This window comes from Papio anubis, chromosome 2, assembly GCF_008728515.1.
Source record: "Papio anubis isolate 15944 chromosome 2, Panubis1.0, whole genome shotgun sequence".
NCBI lineage: Eukaryota > Metazoa > Chordata > Mammalia > Primates > Cercopithecidae > Papio > Papio anubis.
In genome coordinates, this window is record NC_044977.1 from 130,540,454 (window position 1) to 130,552,141 (window position 11,688).

General features: G+C 36.5%; 1 protein-coding gene across 7 annotated transcripts in view; it reads right to left on the reverse strand.

The window, feature by feature from the left end:
* Positions 1-11,688, reverse strand: part of NMD3 (NMD3 ribosome export adaptor) — a 182,379-nt gene that overhangs the window by 46,142 nt on the left and 124,549 nt on the right. The window lies entirely within an intron of this gene.

The following is an 11,688-nucleotide window of genomic DNA, read 5'->3' on the forward strand; positions in this document are numbered from 1 at the left end:
AGCGTCTTTAACCTCCTCCCAGGCTGCTAAATTAGTTGCTTGGATTTCCTTTTTGGAGTTCTTCAACATTTAAACTTCAAGAAATCCTGCATTCTGTTCATAGGCCTTCTCTTTCATAAGAGGTTTAAAATATATTGAATTGCTAAATAAAATCATGGTTCTTTGTCTCTAACATCATTATTTTTATTTTATATATATGTGTGTGTGTGTATGTGTGTGTGTGTATATATACACTTTTTTTTTTTGTTTTTGAGAAGGAGTCTCACTCTGTTGCCCAGTCTGGAGTACAGTGGCCCGATCTCAGTTCACTACAACTAAGTGAACCTCCCGGGTTCAAGCGATTCTTCTGTTCGGCCTCCTGAGTAGCTGGGACTACAGGTGCACGCCACCATGTCCAGCTAATTTTTGTATTTTTAGTAGAGACAGGGTTTCACCATATTGGCCAGGCTGGTCTCAAACTCCTGACCTCGTGATCTGCCTGCCTCAGCCTCCCAAAGCGCTGGGATTACAGGCGTGAGCCACTGCATCTGGCCAAGATTTTTTAAATGCAGTACTGATAGAACAAAAATACTATACCGGTTTTAGTGGAAAAATGATGAGATATCTGTCATATTAAATGTTGGTGAAAATACATATATCATTAACACAAGGTGGTTTTCCTTGTATCTGAATAACAAAAGATACAAGTGTTTTATAGACAATAACTTTGTAAGCTATTATATTTAATATAATTTGCACCACTGGGAGAAAACAATACAAAGAAATATTCAGAGAAACGGAATTTAGTTGTTCCAAACTTCAAAGAAAGTTTTTATTCTATCCAATAAGCCAATTGCATCTTTATTATTTTTCATATGGAACAGTCCATATTTTAATCTGAGCCTAGAAGATTTTTAATTTGGAGTTGAATCCTTCCAGTTGTATTACATTTTTGCAGAACCTCCTTCATGCCAGATAGACAATTAAAATGCAAGCTGGTTTTCCTTTAATGTTGTTCTTATTGTTTAGGAATAAGAAAAATATTAAGGTAATTGGCTTTCAACTTCATAACTTTTCCCCTAAATTCTTACTAGATTTCTTTCACATTCTTACAGGTAATATATTTTCAATGATAATTTTTTTTTTCTTAGAAATCATGTTCTCTTAAACCAATACAATCCTATAAAGATCATTCATCTCTGCTGTATCACATTTTTTTTTTGAAGTATATAAATGATGTCTTCATTTTTAAAGGTATAATTTTACATTTCCGCATTCTAAAAATAGTTTGGTCATAATTTTAGATGCAACCTTTTAATTAATGTATGCATATGTGTCATTTTTAGGAACACACCTTTGCCTATATAATCTGAGTTTGTTTATAACTTTCTGATTATATACTGCTTATATCTGTGGACTCAAGATACAGAAGTGAATACTAATTTTTTTAACAAAAAAAATCCAATAGGTTATGGTGATTGTTTATACATGCTTAAAATGTTAACTAAAAGTAAATAAATAATCTCATAAACATATCTTGTAGGCTTCTGTGTATCATGAGGCCACATAGGTCTTTAGTCAGGTAAATTGTAATAATACCTATTAACCATAAGCCCCAGAGGACAAGGACATACCTTGTACGTCTTTCAATCTGTAGGCTCTAGTGGACTCTAATAAACATTTGAAAAATGAATGAATGAATGAACAAATGTATTTTCTTTAAGGTCAGTCAGGTGACTCACATTTCTTTAATTTTCTCCAGACTTCTGGCACAGTGTTTTGTCCAAAGTAGAAACTTACTGATTGGTATTAGTATTAAAAGAAGGCAAGGAAAAAGGTTCCTTTGTGTCTGAAGGAAAGACATTGCTCTTTCTCCCCAGGAAAGCTATTGTCTTAGGTACTATGAAATATGCATTTTCCAGCCAGCTTGTTATGGTGTGTCAAGATCTAAGGCAAACTAGATGTGCCCTATGCACTAGCCACTCCACCCTTGATCCCTACCTTTTCCCTGAACCTATAACACTCTGTCAAAGAATTATTTTATTAAAATTCCTCTGTTAAAATTACCATTTTTAAAAGATAAAATGATGTAGTACTTTGATAAGTAGGAGAAAAAAATGAAGAAACCTAATTAGTATGGGCTCTGTTTATATTTTCTCCTCTCCCACTTTATACATGAAGGAATTTATAATTTATCAGGGAGGTTTCAAATTTGGTGCACCATGCATCAAATCCAATCCATGGGAATTTTTTAAGCCTAACATTTCGCTTCTTAAAACTTTAGTTAATCATTCTATCACATAATGTTCTTAGTTAAAGCAAGAGAAACTGATTCTGGCTTATTTAGCAGAAGGAATTCATGAGTACGCTTTTGGTAGGCCCCACAATCCCAAGAAGGGTTGGACAACAAGACTCAGGGCATGTAACCAGGAATAGCACCCAAAATCACACTGCAGAGGCAAGTCATCCAGTCAAGGCCAGGCAGACATCACTCTTGCAGGATACATGCTACAGCCTGAACCACGGGCACCATCTACTGCTGCTAGCACAACATCCCCTGCTCCACTGAGGCCCCTATATGACCACTGTAAGGCTCTCCTGTCCTTGCTTCTTTGCATCATTAGCTCAGAAGTTCAAGGCATGCAGATCTAGTCAGCAGGGCCTAGATCATATGAGCAGATGAAGGATAATGGGCAGTAAGTAGAGATGAAGAGAGAGTTAAGTCACTGATTCCTGCTGGCTTCTCCCTTTCTTTTTTTTTTTTTTTCTTTTTTTTTGTTGAGACAGAGTCTCGCTTTGTCGCCCAGACTGGAGTGCAGTGGCCGGATCTCAGCTCACTGCAAGCTCCGCCTCCCGGGTTCACGCCATTCTCCTGCCTCAGCCTCCTGTGTAGCTGGGACTACAGGCGCCCGCCACCTCGCCCGGCTAGGTTTTTGTATTTTTTAGTAGAGACGGGGTTTCACCGTGTTAGCCAGGATGGTCTCGATCTCCTGACCTTGTGATCCGCCCGTCTCGGCCTCCCAAAGTGCCGGGATTACAGGCTTGAGCCACCGCTCCCGGCTGGCTTCTCCCTTTCTTGCTAATTTTCAAATAATGTCCTCCTACTCCCCCACCGTTGCTTTTTGAAGTTTAGAATCCCCAAGCAATCTTAGTAATTTGCACATTCATTGCCAAAATTAACAGTAGGAAGCGCTAGGTTAAGAAGTCTAATAGCCGGCTGTTGTGGTAAATATTTATCAGACCATTTTTAGACAGTGGTAATGTATCCAATTAATATTTATGAATGTAAAATAGAAATCCCTAAATGGTTATGATGGCACTTGTCTGGTATTTCTTTAAAATTCATCCTTAGCTCCTGAATAGAGTCTGCCAAATGCCTTGTGAAACCAATTAAAATCTTAATACCTATTTGGGGTGATTTTCTTTCCCTGTTTCTTGGTACATCAGCTGCACTGTCGCACTGTCAACTATGGCCCCCCTCCAGTAAACTACAATCCACCCAACAGAGTGAGCAATCAAACAGCCCAGTGAAAATTTACTTGAATTCCACAAATTTTTGGATAAGCTCATTAATTGTCTCAGAAAGCTTCCAAGAGGGTAAGTGGCATCCCAGAATAAGATACTTATTTGCGAATTGCTTGGCATGTAGTCACAAGCCTTAATTTCACATACAAGGAAATGCTTTTAGCTGCAAGAATTTTTATTTCTATTTAGGATACAACAAACCCATCCTCTAAAATTTTAGCAATTAATTTACTGCTGAAATTTAGAGATTTTTAAAATGAAACCCATTGGCAGTAAAGATTATAGACAATAAATGTTTACACATGCTAAATTCCAACAGACTACATCTGTCAGATTTAGACTCAATTGATATTTATTGAACATAGACTATGTGTCAGGCACTGTTCTTTACAAGTTTACAAACATTATCTCAACTGTCCTATAAATCTATGAGGTAGACTCAATCCTATTTTACTGATGAAAGAAGCAAAGCTCAAAGTGTTTGGGACTTAACAGAGATTACAAAGCTAGCAGGTGTTAAAGCCAGGGTTTGAGCCTGTCTCCTGACCCAAATCAGCTCTGTCTCCGCGGAGTGACCCGGGATGCAGAAGAGTTTCATCATGAAAGAGTAGTTAAGGTAGGCTAAGCTTTAGGCAGAAATGTGTAACTTCTAGCATTATTATGCAGGTTCAGATATTATGAATTAAGCCATTGTTAGGCCCAAAGTGTTGAGATTCCACTGAGACACTATAACTTGGCATCCAATCATTCAAAATTGGGTTGAAAGGAAGGACATGTCCAAAGCAACTAAGCATTTCACCTGAAGAAAGGATGCCTTAAAGTGATGAAAGATGGCTAGATATAAATCTCTTCATATCTCAATGCATAGATTTAGAAGGTAAAAACAAACACAACAAAACAGCACACAAAATAATGATATAGAATTGTCTTTTTATGCTAAGTGACTACGTAATTGGACAGTCAATGACTGGGAAGATATTTTGCACGGCTTTTTTTTTTTGTTCTTCTTTTAACTAATGAATTTCATACATATTTGTTGCCAAAATGAGTAAATCTAGGCCTGCAGATTAGGTCTTAGAGCTGGTCCAACGGGTGCATTACCATGACTCCCAGGGCCATCTGGGGAATAGGTGCTTGCTCTAACTTCACAGCATGGTATTGAAGGTCATATCTGGCCCAAGCTGCTTTAGCTTGAAGAGGTTGAGAGTAAAGACTAAGAAGTTTATTTAGGCATACAAGTACTCTGTTACCTGTTCCTGCAAGTGTATTGTGTATCATGTATACTCTGCAATGAATGAGATACACCTGACTAGGGTGCAGTTGTTGCCAGCATGTACCAGGACTGCTTTAGCATCATGTATGTAAGACTAGGTCTGAAGGGGCAGTTGACCTTCAAAAGGTCTAATGTGAGCTTCACTTGCTCAAACTTAGCATCCATAATTGTGTATCTGCTGATGTGGCCCATCGGAGGGATTCTCGAGTGTAAGCACTTATGTCTGTTAATAAAGATTGAGAAATGATCTCTCTGCTACATATCCTAACTGATCTGACTTCATGCTGCACATTTAGATATGTAAACCTTGTTTGATTTACCCAAGTAATGTCTTTGTCTGTTCAGTCAATTTGAACCAATTTTTTATATTTGTCAAAATGGTATATGTGCTGAGTGAAATATCTACCATCATTCTATGATCTTTGATTGCTGATTAAAGACTCCTTTCAAAGGAGATAGGTAGATTTATTGCCAAGCTGATGTCCAGCAATGGTTCTCATCCTTAACCAAAATGTAAAGCTAACCCTGAAGAAAGGCTTTCTTTCTTTCACATCCATCTAACATGATTACTCTTTTAGACATTTCCACATATCCTTTAACTAAGTTCTGCTAAGTAACTCACATAGGATGGAACGTCTAGGGCAAAACAGGCATAAACTTTATGAAATGTGAAATGTGCTGTAGCAGTAAAGCTTCTAGAAGAGGAGATCATTGTGTGGTAACAGTGGCTAATGTCCTTTTGTATGTAATATTTTGGTGTGCTCTGTATGAAGGGAAAAACCCTTCAGAAGTAAATTGATACTAACTTGAAAACCTACGTCTAGATCTAGGGGAATTAATAATCTCGGGAAAATATTTTTATCTGCAATATATAATGTTAAATTAACTCCTACTCAGCAGAAAGCTACTCTTTGCCTTCTACTGAGTTTATGGTTGATGGGTTCCTCACTCCATTTCCACCGTTCATTTAACCATTTACCCATAACTTTTACTAAGAAGCACTCCTTTCCTCACCATTTTATTAGCTTGCAGCTGTTTTCTCTCTGTGGCTTCAGGCGGAAAGAAAAAAAAAATGAAGACATTATGTCTGTGAAAATTTTTTAAAAGGCTATTTCATTCTTATCATTAATTTCATATGGGGAAAATGTAGAATTTTATTAGATACATTACTTTCTGATGCAATTTAGATGCATGAAAGTTTTAACTATTTTTTGGATTCATTTTTTCTTTTATTTTCTTTTTATCTGTCATTGATTCTGTACTGAAAATTTTAAGATTAATAAAGATATTTGGTAAGATTTTTCTTTCAACCATTTTCTGGTTTGTATAGCCCACCAATACTGCTGTTTTGCGTTAGAAAAGATTGAGTCATGAAAGGCATAAAATTTTTTGTACTGGGTCTCACAGTGAAATAATGGTACACCGTTACTTAACCTACTGGTTTCTACTCTTCTACTCCTTAAGATATAATTAAATTAGCTAACTAAAGCTTGGAATTGTCATTTAGGTCAGTTTTATTTTTTAAAATTTAACCAGTGGTGCTCTAAGTGTTTTAAAGTGAACTGTTGAAATGTAACAACCACAGAAAAATGCATGGATCTTAAATTTTACAGTTTAATAAATTTTCACAAACTAGAAATACCTATAACTACCAAAATAAGAATATTAACATAACCAGGACACTGGATGCCCCCTCGGACTCTGACTCCAAAAGGAGCCACTATCCTGACTTTCATACTGTAGATTACTTTTGCCTATTTTGAACTTTATATAAATACAAACATACATCATGTATATCTTTGGGTCTGACTTATTTCATTCAACATTATGTTTATGATACTCATCCATATTGGTACATGTGACAATAGTTTGTTCATTCGTGTTTTTGAGTAGATCATAATTTATCTATTCTATTATTGATGAACTTCTGGATTGCTTGCATTTCAAGGCTATTACAAATAGCGCTGCTATGAACATTCTTGTACACATTTTTGGTGAATATGTTTGTATGTTTCTGCTGGACATATATCTAGGAATTGAATTGTCAGGTCATATGGCCTCACTTAGTATTGGCTATCTTTTCATTTTGGTAGGTTTAATGGTGTGTGAGAGTTGGCTCATACTGTCCCTCAGGAACCAATGCTTACATTTTCAGGAATTCTGTGAGCTGGTTGCTAAACACATTATTAAAAATTAAATTATATAAATTTAAATGTTATATATTATATATTACTGTATATAATATAGATATACACAAAAATACAATATATTTGTTAATACATAATACAACTTATTTATATTATATATTACAAAAGTAATAAGTATTTGAAATTCATTGCCTTCACGCTACATTTGTCTATTATCTATGCTCTTAAGGTTACTTACATCAACCGTATCTGTGTGGTGCAAATGCTATATCATGGTGTGCTGTTCTGCATCCCTACAGCAATGGCATGTGGCTAACTTGACAATGGCCACAATGGAGTATTTACACCATGGAAACTGTGAAATGCTACTAATTTCAAGGCTTAATTTATTATTTTGTTGATTTATGCAGACTTAAGAAAGTGATATAGAAAATGTTAATAATGCAGATTAAACTTTCAAGTGCCATGTTTGTAGCTGATATGTTGTGGCTAGCATAAATAAAAAATTTGTAAAAGCATGGTTGAATTGCAACCTTAGATACAGATACAAGGGTTCAGCAAAAATCAACAAAAACATGTATAAGAATCAACTGGCAGGCCGGGTACTGTGGCTCATGCCTATAATCCCAACAGTTTGGGAGGTCAAGGCAGGAAGATCACTTGAGTCCAGGAGTTCAATATCAGCCTGGGCAACATGGTAAGACCCCCCGTGCTGGGCATGGTACTTCGTACCTGTGGTCCCAGTTTCTGGGAAGGCTGAGGTGGGAGGATTGCTTGAGCCCAGGAGGTTGAGGCTGCATTGAGCTATGGTGGTGCCACTGCACTCCAGCCTATGTGACAGAGCAAGACTTTGTCTCAAAACAAAACAAAACAAAAAAAGAAGAAGAATTAACTGGCTACTGGCTATATGGAATTTACCATAAAGGATATTATATGTTTTATTATTATTTGTAAATTTGTGCTACATGCATACACACCTTTCTATCCCCTCTGGAAAACCCCACTGTTAAACATTTACCAGCACACCTCTATTTGTAGTGGTCACATTGTGATATGAATTTACTTTTCTTAGTCAAAGAAGTTGAACACATTTTCATGAGTTTATTGGTCACTAGAATGTCTTCTTTTGTGAAGTCCTTTTGCCCATTTTTCTACTGTTTTATTCTTACTGATTTGTAGGAATTCTTTACATACTCATGGTAAGAGTCCTTAATTGAATATATGTATCGCTAATATCTTCCCCCAGTGAATGAGTTGCCTTTTCACTGTCTTAACAGTGTTTTCTATGTAAAACAGCTCTCAATTTTCATTTAGTCCAATGCGGCAATCTTTTGCTTTATGGTTAGTGCTTTTTGTGCCCTGTTTGAGAAATAATTGCCATCCCCTAGCTGTTCATGTTTTCTTCCAGAGGCTTTGCTGTTTTACCTTCCACAGTTAGATCTGCGATCCACCTGGAGTTGATTTTTGTATATGTGTGATGCAGAAGCTAAGATTCCTTTCTTGTCCATATAGGTATCCAATTGACCCAGAACAATTTATTGAAAAGGCCATGCTTTTACTATTGTACTTTAGTGCTATTTGTACTTTTGTCATAACCAAGGGGCTGTCTATGTGTGAATCTTATAGGATATTTTTAATAAATGAAGCAGTGAACTTTAGCATTTTACAGACATCTTGCCACTCCAATCATCTTAATAATTTATCCAAAAGAGATTTTACATCAGATGATTAGGAAATAACTTGTCTCCCCTCCTACCAGTAATGTTTATTGATTTCCACTATGAACAAGATGCTGGGGTAGCCTCTAAGGCTACAGAGCAATCTCTTTTTCAAGAACATTAACTCTGAAAGTCATAAAATAAGCATTTCTCTCATCCTTTTTTAGATATTTATTTTAACATTAGTTATCTTGATGACTTTGTAAAATATTTTCTTTCGTAATATTAAAGCAATTTTTCATAACATTAAAGCAGATTCTGATAACACATTCAGATTATATATTGAACAAGTCAATATTTACTTGTGTGAGCTTACCAGAAAGAGTAGATTGAATAACTAATATCTTTTTTGAACAGAGAAAATAGAATTTGGTGACCATGATAATTTGGTTGTTCCTGTTTATAGGATAATGCATCTTGGAAGCAATCAAAGTAAGCAAAATCCCTTCAAAAAGAACATATGAACTATGAGGAAATTAATTTCTTAACTCTGTTATTGATGCTATTATTCATAAAAAAGCAAAAGCCCCACATAACAATTGAATATGTGGAGCATTTTATAAATTGAGGGATACTAGATTTTCTGTGCTGTCAGTTTGATTGTAGAGAGGACCTAACCTTCCACTAGAGGGCATCTTTACCCCATTTAGTCTTTTGTAAAAATAACACTGTTTTGCTTAATATTATTTTACCTTTTAACTATACCTGACCTTAAGGAGAAAGTCAAGGAATGGCCTTGATGCTAACAGAGCTCTTAAGAAACACACACACACACACACACACACACACACACACACACACACACACCTTTTTCATTAACAGTTACAGTAGTAATACTGTTACTATGAAATTCTCTTTGGAACGAATCAACACTCTTCCTTCTCCATCTTTTCCACAAAAAAAAAGTCTTTTTAAATTTGGGCAACAAGAAGATAATTAACACTAAAATATTTATTATTGCTCTATAAAAATATACCCTAAGCATTACAGCAATGGAAAAAAAAAATCACAAAGGATGGATAGATTTGACTCAATATAAACATCAAATACTTGAATGTAAAGTAAAAGTACAAAGAAAATTTAAATGTAAATAAGCTAGAAACATCATTGTCCCAAATATAAGAACCCTTCATACAGATATAAAACTCTAAGCTCTGATAAAAGTAGGCATGATATGAACAGAAAACTTACTTATTTATTTTTGTTTGTTTGAGACTGAGTCTTGATCTGTGGTGCCCAGGCTGGAGTTGCAGTGGCGTAATCTCAGCTCACTGCAACCTCCACATCCTGGGTTCAAGTGACTTTCCTGTCTCAGCCTCCAGAGTAGCTGGGATTACAGGTGTGGGCTACCATGCCTGGCTAAGTTTTGTATTTTTATTAGAGACGGGGTTTCACCATGTTGGCCGGGCTGGTCTCAAACTCCTGACCTCAGGTGATCCACTCGCCTTGGCCTCCGAAAGTGCTGGGATTACAGGCGTGAGCCAGTGTGCCTGGCCTGAACAGATAATTTAATGAAAACAGGTAATAAATGAACAAACCTTATTAGTAATCTAGGAAAGATTCGGGAGGCCAAGGCAGGCAGATGGTTGAGTCCAGAAGTTCAAGACTGGCCTGGGCAACATGGTGACATTTTGTCTCTGCAAAAAAATACAAAACTTAGCCAAGGCATTGTGGCACCTATGTTTCCAGCTTGGGAGCCTCAGTTGGGGGAGTCACTTGAGCCTGGGAGGTGGAAGTTGCAGTGAGCCGAGATTAAGCTACTGCACTCCAGCCTGGGCGACAGAGTGAGACTGTGTCTCAAATCATCATCATCATCATCATCATCATCATCATCATCTAGGAAACAAAAATTACGATACACTTTTCTACCTGAAAAGTTAGGAAAAAGGTAATGTTAGTGAGCATGGAAAGAGAAGTGCATTCTTATGCGCTGCAGGTAGGAGAACAAATCAGTACATTTCCAGGAAGCAGTTTGGTGATATATGTAAAGAATCTCCAAAACTATACGCTGACCAAAAAAAAAAAAATTATAATCCTAAGAATCTATCCTTAAAACGTTATTAGGACGTAGAACTCAGATGTTGGATTCTGACACCATTCCCTAATAAAGAGCCTTTCTTCAAAGGCTCTTGGACAAAACAGGTGGGCCAGAAAAGGTACAAGGTGAGTCTGAAGCAACTTATTATGTCAAGGAGTAAGGAACTGCTCAAAATGATAGGGCATGACACAAGAACACAGGAGCCAGCTTGAAGGGGCTCCCATTTATCAAATTTGGGACAATTTGAGAGCCAACCATTGGGAAAACAAAAACAAAAACAAAACCTAGTAATTTCATTAGTCCATGCTAATAACATGTAGATAAATAAGTAAAGAGAGAAGAACTCTTGCTTATGCAAGAATGCCAAGTGCTGAATTGTAAATGTGAAGAGGAATTGAACTGGAAAATCTTCATTTTTTTTCGGCCAACACAGTAAATATTGATTCATTTGGGCAAAAATTATCAACAGATGCTAAATCTAGAGATAAATTTTTGATGAGGAATAGGATATTTGGATGATCTTATAATATCTTCCCATAGATTGCTTATTAGGAATAAGAGAAAAAAACTACTATCATTTGAACAACTCAGACAATACCTTGACCAGCAGATCAAAATTAACATCACAAATAAGGAGCAGATGACACACAGATTGTATTCTTCTGGGTGTGACTCCCTGAGGACAACATCACTAATGTGCTATTCTGGCCAGAATGCATACTCTGAAACTAATCATGAGGAAGTATCAGACAAATTCAAAATAAGGAATATTCTAGTTTTTTTTAAAGGGACTGTTTTTTCAAAAATGGCAATGTCATAAAAGACAATGAAATGCTGGCTGGGCACAGTGACTCACACCTGTAATCCCAGCACTTTGAGAGCCAGAGGCAGGCGGATCGCTTGAGCGCAGGAGTTGGAGACCAGCCTGGGCAACATGGTGAAACCCTATCTCTACAAAAAATACAAAAAAAATTAGCCGGGAGTGGTGGCACATGTCTGTAGTCCCAC